This window comes from Octopus bimaculoides, chromosome 3, assembly GCF_046866305.1.
Source record: "Octopus bimaculoides isolate indiv1 chromosome 3, ASM4686630v1, whole genome shotgun sequence".
Taxonomy (NCBI): domain Eukaryota; kingdom Metazoa; phylum Mollusca; class Cephalopoda; order Octopoda; family Octopodidae; genus Octopus; species Octopus bimaculoides.
Window position 1 is genome coordinate 154,881,507 of NC_142930.1, and position 8,435 is coordinate 154,889,941.

At 32.0% G+C, this 8,435-nt stretch overlaps 1 long non-coding RNA gene across 2 annotated transcripts in view; it reads left to right on the top strand.

Annotated features, from left to right (window-relative positions):
• The window catches only part of LOC149136776 (uncharacterized), a 49,240-nt gene extending 42,228 nt beyond the window's left edge, over positions 1 to 7,012 (top strand). For both annotated transcript variants that reach the window (XR_016240941.1, XR_016240940.1), the window contains exon 2: positions 6,418 to 7,012. This is a non-coding gene — a long non-coding RNA (uncharacterized LOC149136776). The remainder of the gene's footprint in view (positions 1 to 6,417) is intronic.
• The last annotated feature ends 1,423 nt before the right edge of the window (positions 7,013 to 8,435 follow it).

Sequence of the window (8,435 nt, forward strand, 5' to 3'; positions counted from 1 at the left end):
ATGAAATAATAATCATAAAATATAAGATAAAAACTAAAAGATATTGAAAAAGATAAATGGTATTTATAAACAAAAGTCCAAAAATTTGTAATAGTTATTTAATGTATCCTTTTCTTAAAATGGCTGAATATGAGCTATTTTCCTTTTTGCATAGATTTTAAAATTGCTTAAAAGAAGTTGGGATATTCCTCACGATGCCGTTTTAGTAATCCCAACTGTAAAACTGTTGTAAGATTTGTGCAAAAGGTTTCGTCATTACTGTACCATAAGCTATTATCATACCAATTCCGTTCATGTAAATGTGATTGTCTTTTTGCTTTGTTTCTAAGACATAACTGTATTTGTAGTGTGATTCAAGCTTGCGACTTTTATGTAAATATTCATCATGTTATCCAAGCAGACATTACAACTCAACAATTATAAGCTGTTCACTGCAGTGTCTCTTTATCCTGTTACTAGGTTAGCAAATTACATTTTATCTCCGGTTTTATGCGTATCATTCTGTAAGATATCACGTCTCTTCTCGTGGACATTTTTTTAATTTTCGATCAATAATGTGATTTTTTTTTCTATTTCCATGTCCGAAGAGAAAGCATTACCATGTGAATGTTAAAAGCAGTTCAGCTTAGAAGCATTTCTTTCTCTCTCTCTCTCTCTCTTCTCTGTCACGTTTTATACAGGATTTTTATAATGTCTATCAGAATATGTGCACGTAGATACGTAAATATTTGAAATACTATTCTCGTAATCTCCAATCAACGATGAACCGCAACTCATTTATCCATCGCCACTTCAAGGTTCAGATATAGATTTTGTTTTTATAGAACTACAGTGCTGGTCTTAACAGTAAACACGACGGCTACATTTTTTTTATAATTACCTCTAGTGTTGATTTAACTGTTCTCTTTAACTTTTGTCGCCGTTCAATATTATTTAGCTTATATAACTGTATGTTTTTCTTATCTCTCGAAGTAAAATGGAAAAGAGATAGCAAGATACAGAACATATTGGGTCTAAATGAAAAAGAATGAAGAAAAACTAAACTTTTCTGTCTTATAGTTTTATAGTTTTCACCATTTTCTTTTCACCGCCATTATATTATCTACTTTTAGAAGTTAGAATTTTTTTTCTATTGGCTTCTTTAGAATAATGTGAAAGGCAAACTGTCTGGAAAATGCACATGCATATAAACACACTTACACATCCACACATATACACACGCCACACTTCACACCAAACACACACTTACATATACACATATAAGTAATATATGCTATGTTTATATATATATATATATATATATATATATATATATATATATGTATACCTATGTATGTATATATATATATGTTATGTATGTATGTATATATATATACATAGAACGAGCGAAAGAGCTATATAAATAACATACTGGACTAAGATAAGAATATTCTATTCAAATGCCACTTTAAGAAATTAAGTATAGAATACTAATCTTAGCGGAAGTTATACTAAAATGCCCTTTTATTCAGTTTCTTTTTTAACCGATAACAAAATCTTTGAAAAAAATTAAGATGAAGAAAGCTAAAATATAAAGAAACATAAGACAACCACTGTAATAATTTGAGTAAGAAAGTATATAAAATATAACTATATGAACAAAACATTCAAAGAATGTCTTAAAAACATTCTCTTAACTTTCTATATTCACAAAAAATGTAACAAAAACATGTTCCCGTTATACAGAAATTGGGAATTTCTGGAATTGAGAAAAAACCAAAATAGTTGTGACGGTATGAGAAAAATACTATGTATACAATGAATAAATATTTAAAAAATGGTATGGATAAAATAAAATAAGAAGTAAAGTTGAAGAATTGAAAAGAAATTGCTAAAAAATACAAATAAAGGAACGGATTGACGGAACGAAAGGAGGGAAGAAAATGAAGAGAAATCTTTAACACATTTCCCGGTATCGTGCACAAGATGTTGGCCTTTCAATTAACTGAAAATCTCAGTGAGATTTGCCTCGTCCTTGTCAAGTATGTACTTTGAAATTTCCCGATCACTCACCAGAAAAGATGTTGAAAATATAATGACACAAAAGTAGAGAATGAAATAGAAAAAAAAAAAAAAACGAATTTACAAACACAAAAGAAAGAACTGCAATGGTTCTTCATAAAAGATTAGATGAATATTCTTTAATTCAAGATTTCAATGAGATGAAAAAAAAAAAGACTTATAAATATTTCTTTTTTAAATATCGAGCAAGGCTTAGTAATTTGACTTTGCACATTATCTCAATTCAAGACGAGACTGTGAGTGATCGGTGAACATTTTTTGGAAAATTCTATACAAATAGCTTCTGTATAGGAAAAAAATTGAGGGAATCCAGAGAAAGAGAGTGAGTGAGAGCGTGAATAAATGAAGATATATATATAGGGAACAAGAAAAATACAAGCAAAGATATAAAGACAGAATGAGACAGAGAGTACGAGAGAAGAGAGAGACGTAAGACCGCATCATCAGAGAGAAAGAGAAAGCGTGCATAAGTGTGTGTGCGTGCGTTTGTGTTGTGTGTGTGTGTGTGTGAGAGAGAGAGAGAGAGAGTGAGACAGAGGGAGTGATAGATAGATAGATAGATAGATAGATAGATAGATAGATAGATAGATCGATATATATATATATATATATATATATATATATATATATATATATATATAGAGAGAGAGAGAGAGAGAGAGAGAGAGAGAAAGAAAGAACGAGAAAAATACATTGAAATAGTAAGAGTGATAAGCAGAAGTATAGAGAGGAGAATATCCAGTATTATACAGATAGAATATATGGGAAAGAATTGTGGATGAGTCAAGAGTCATATTATAAATACTAAAAGTACATATATATATAAAAGCATAAAAACGTATTCGTGTGCATTTTGTTAATGTGTGTGTGTAAGAGAGAGAGAGAGAGTGAGAGTGAGTGTGTATTTTGTCAGTGTGTGTGTGTGTGTGTACATCTGTGTGCCCGCGCACACAGATGTACGTCTGTTTCTGTGTCTGCATGCGTCTGTGTGTGGGTGCGTGTGCATGCGCGGACCCGTGTGTGATATTCATACGTTTCTTTTCGGTTCGTTCTTTAGCGTGTTTTATTTTTTACCTTCTGCACGACGAAGACTTTGTAGCATAGATTTCTTCTTTTTTCTGGTACTGGACGAGGTCAGGTCTAATTATTTCTAATGTCATTTATTTACACTTGACAGTGAATATAGAACTTATTTTCACATTGATGTAGATCAAGTATTCAATATGTGTTTAACACCAGCTCAACAGAAATTCTGCGGCTTACTGTATACATTGGATTAATTATTAGCGAGATTATTTACGTTATGCTAGACATGTGACATCACATTAACGCATGCATACACACACACACACACACACACACACACACACACACACACACACACACACACACACACACACACACACACACATATATATATATATATATATATATATATATATATATATATATATATATATATATATATATATATATATATATACTGTTCCATAATAAAACATTCAACAAAAATAGTACTGCATCTGGCAAGAGATTAATATTATTTATTTAAAGGTCACAATACATGTATTTAAGTGCTACTAATAGTTTTATATGTTAAGAAAACTCAAATATATTCTTCAGGCGCAGACCACATATCATAACGAACTAAAAATTTCGTATAATAGAAGAAACGCGAAAAAAACTGGAGTGGCAGCAAATAGAAAACGCAGAAAGTAAACAACAGAAAATGGAAAACGAAAACACAAAAACTAAAATGTAAAAAGTAACCACTCTAGTATTGATCAGAATGATAATATGAAACCTAAAAATAGGTCAAAGAAAGTTATTTCGTTTTTGCCTCTTCCTTTTCCCTGAATATGAAAGCTAACATTCGTAAAAGATTCCCGTTTCTCCTAGACAAACACTTTCCAGCAATTCAGAGGTACAGAAAAATATTCAATAGGCGTTCTGTGAAATTATCATATGGCTGCTGCCCTACTATGAAGAGCATCATTACACGTGGTCAATACCAAGAACCTAAATCTAGTTACAACTGTCGCGACCCAGGATTCTGTCCACTTGACCAAGAATGTATGATTAAATCTATTATATATGAAGCAGAGTGCTACTGTAACCTTAAATGAAAATACAACTGATAAAATCACCTATATTGGATTATGTGAAAGTGAATTTAAAAATCGCTATGCCAATCACATAACCTCCTTCCGACATAAGGACAAAAGTGAAGTTGAAAAGAAAATAGTTTATTTGCTAGAAAGAAAAAAACAACTAAGAAATTCATGTTGAATTCTTGATATTTTAAATGCCATCCATGTTATTAATGCTGTCTGGGAAAAGCTCACAACTTTTTCATGAAAACGGAGAATTAATTTTTACCCGGGACAATGTACGGTTTTGGGGGATATGAACCACTGGTGAAGGAGCTGCATTCATACAAGAAATTTTAGAGTCGATAGGAGAGTCTGTATTCATATTTTGATAAGGGGCAACATCTCCAGTCTGGTTCGTCATTAGCTGGTGACCAGGGCAATCCATCATTGCAGAACTAAAGATGCTTCCAGCTCCACTTACGAGCTACATTAACAGTATATATATATATATATATATATATATATATATATATATATATATATATATATATATATATATATATATATATATATATATTCTATATATATTCTATATATATATATTCTATATATATTCTATATATATTCTATATATATATATATATATATATATATATATATATATATATATATATATATATATATATATATATATAATACAGCCAGATTATCCTTGCAATTTCGGCTGGTTATTCTCGATATTGCTCCAATCTGGCCAGCCCCAAGGAAAACCTAAGCTAAGAGCATTAGATTCCTTGGAAGAAAGCAGCGAATGTATACAAAAACAAGGACAGAAAAGAAAACGAACAATTTACACAAATACAGTAAGAATAATAACAGGACATAACAACAGATGTCTTTCGACTAAGGACGAATAAAATTAAGCTGGTCTTCAGCAGGGTTACAAGATTTCACAGGCACAGGGAGGAATAACATTGTTGCACGCACAACGGCCGGACAAGAAAGAAAGTCCAGGCTTGGCCAAACACTGATCACGCGGGAAGATGTATATATATATATTAAAATAATAATGCCCAGTGAGCAAATGCACGAAGCAGGAAAACTGCAACATAGAAACTTAACTCTGAGAAGCTCTGGTTCTTCATAGCTGATATGTTTATCTCACGCTGTGATATCCTAAAATAGACTCAGAGATTTAAAGGAAAATCATAGTTCGTGTTATGTTGATTGAATAGTTAGTGAAATGCGTAAAATAATACCAAACCAAATTTTGAAATTTTGTTTACATATGAGGATTCTGAACAGTACTGCAATTTATCACTGGTAACTTATCTTGTTATGCTGCTGAGAGAAATCTTTAAATAACCATGCTAGTGTGTCATGTTTTGGTTATAAAAGAATTTTAAATGCTATTTCAAGCGAAAAAAAGAAAAAGAAATATAATCCTCAGCACCGTTGGTACTCTATTTCATTTATGACTGAATCTAATTAAAACTAGGTCATGTGCTAAGCCATTCAAACTTGTCATCCTTTGATAGTCAATGATAATTGCAGCTAATCGCTTTGTCGACAATCATGCTAGCCGCGTACGTTTCTTAGCTAAGTAACTATTGAAGTTGATTGATGCTGTTTTTTCTTTATTCTGACAGGGAATACATTCATTACCATACCATCTGATAATTTGTCATCATTACTGAAATTTTAAAAACAACATAAATTTTTTCTGTAACAGTCACAAAAAATATCGATTTGTTTAAATTGAATGCAAGTTCAAAAACGCTGAAGAGATGAGGGAAGTAGGTTTGCCCGAGATTTATAACTATTACCGATGTCTTTGGGTGAGGAGAAACTGCAAGCTGAAATTGAAAACTGGCTGCGAAATTTGCTCACTAACTACTTCTACTGAAGAAGCAAACATCATGTTTTTATTCGTTTACTTTACAGGCAACATGTTTACTTTATCCTTCAAAACAAATATTATTTGAAATCTTAAAAATAGATTTTTTTCTCTTATTTTATTCGTGATATGAAAGACATCTCGACTAATGAATCTATATTTGTCATTATATTAAGAAGAAAAAAAAAACGATGTTTGTTTTTAACACTTAATTGAAGCCAACAACGAATTCAATTACATTTTCTTCAACAATTATCCAAAATAAAAGTCTAATGATATGAGATTCTTTGTTTTTTTAACAACTCAGTGAAACAAATTAAATCCATTATTGACAAGAATAACCTATGATTTTTTTTGTTTTTGCAGAAATGAAAAAGGGAATAAAACAAACATAAAACCATATTTGAATTCTAGTGAAGAAATAAGCCGTTTAGCAAGAATGGAATGTTTCAGAAATTTCTTTTTTGTTGTTGGATTTTACGTAGAAAATAACATGGGTTTTGCTTCATCTTGGTCTTAATGCTGTTGATGTTGTTTGAAATTTTATTGGAATTAATTCGATCATTCTAATGTCAAACTAATAAATAGGTTTTCAGGCAACTAAATTAGATTGAGAAAAATATAGAAAATTGGAAATGACGAGCGAGATAGGAAGAGTGATGGAAGATAAATATCAGAATGGCTTACTTTGACATGCGATAAACATTTCAACGAGATTTTAAAGAAACTTAAATCGTGTTTAATAACATCCAGTGATTCATACATTGAATATGGATATAACAGATTGTCATTCTTTAATCTATGTATAACTGGCTCTATTAAATCTGATAAACAACTGATTTCTTAGTACAGTTGACTCTAATGACGTCATAGAAAACTGGGACACATCAAACTAATAAATCACTGAAGTTGATCAGCATGAAAAATAAACCCAATCAATTATTAAGTTAGAGTGCGGATGTTGCTGTCTCGCTAATTAACGGCTTGTCATTTATTTTTAATGAGTATATTTATTTTCAATACCTATCAGTGTACATTGATATACATTATTTAATAATTTTCTGATCGCTAAACCAGCAGCTAGAAGGAAGACTACCCTTTACCGAGGAAGGGAAATAATATCGAAATATATCTAAATTTATCTCCCATGGTTACCGAAAGGAATGCAATAATATTAGTTATTGAACTGATGTCGTCATTTACACACTGTATTTATAGTATTGCTAATATTTAAATACACAATACATAAAATACGAGAGTGGTTTTTACCGAAATTAATGCAAAGAATGGGCGTCACTGCATCGTTAACCGATATAGGTCGTTCAAATTGCACATGATGGTGGGGATAATCTTCCCTCTATACTAAATCTTTTTTACTGTATTTCTACATCGCAGTCAAATAATAGATATCAATGAGAAACGATGTACGGTCATTGAGTTCTTGATAATGAGAAGATCCAGGCTGTACGACATCTGCGGAAGGTCAGTTGATGCTTACAGAGATGATACTGTTGGCAAAAGAGATATGCATATATGTTTGAAGACGTTTAAAGGGGAAGCGAGTATTGATGAAAAACCGTGCAGCAGGAGAACATGAAATACGATAACTAACGCGAATCGTTTGGGAGAGGACGAAGCAACTTGGGAAGACAGACGAGACAAACAATGGTGGAAGACTGGATATTGGAAAGTGTAAAGTGGATATCTCGGCAATTCATAATCGACTGAGAGGTGAGAAGGGTGGAAGTCTACGTTGATCTCATGAAAACATTTGAAGAACATGCAAACAATTTTTTCATACTTGGTGAGAGAGGATGAAACGTGGGCATATATTCTTCCACTTTTTGTTGTATAAAATGAAGAGCAAACAAAAGTCTTGTATTCAGTTCCTTAGTTGGTCGCTGCATTGTTTCTTTGAACATCACGTTGCTTCAGTCTATTCAACTGATACGACTGCATTTTGCTATCCCATCGTTGTTGTTCTACTGGATCAGTTGTAGCCGAACAAGAGGATGCACCGAAAATAATCAGCGAAAGTCTATATAGATGCGGTACACCTCTACGGTTTAAGAATTTCTGGAGCAAGTTATCAACACAGGAAGTCATGGAGCATCACTAGGGCGCCAATTTCTTTTATGTTCGGGAAGATGAGTGTACAATAAGCAGTGAACAGTACATTGGTACACTCAAAAGTTTTGAAAAGCCATTAAGAATCAGAAACCGAAAAAGAATCCCAAAATAATCTATCTTCACCATGAAAGCCCGCGACCACATATATGTTCGGCATGAAATCAAGCAATCGCAAATTGCACTGTTCATTGGTCCTTCATTCACCTTTCTACTCGGATCGGGCACACTAGAACTTTGATGTGTTGGTCTAATGA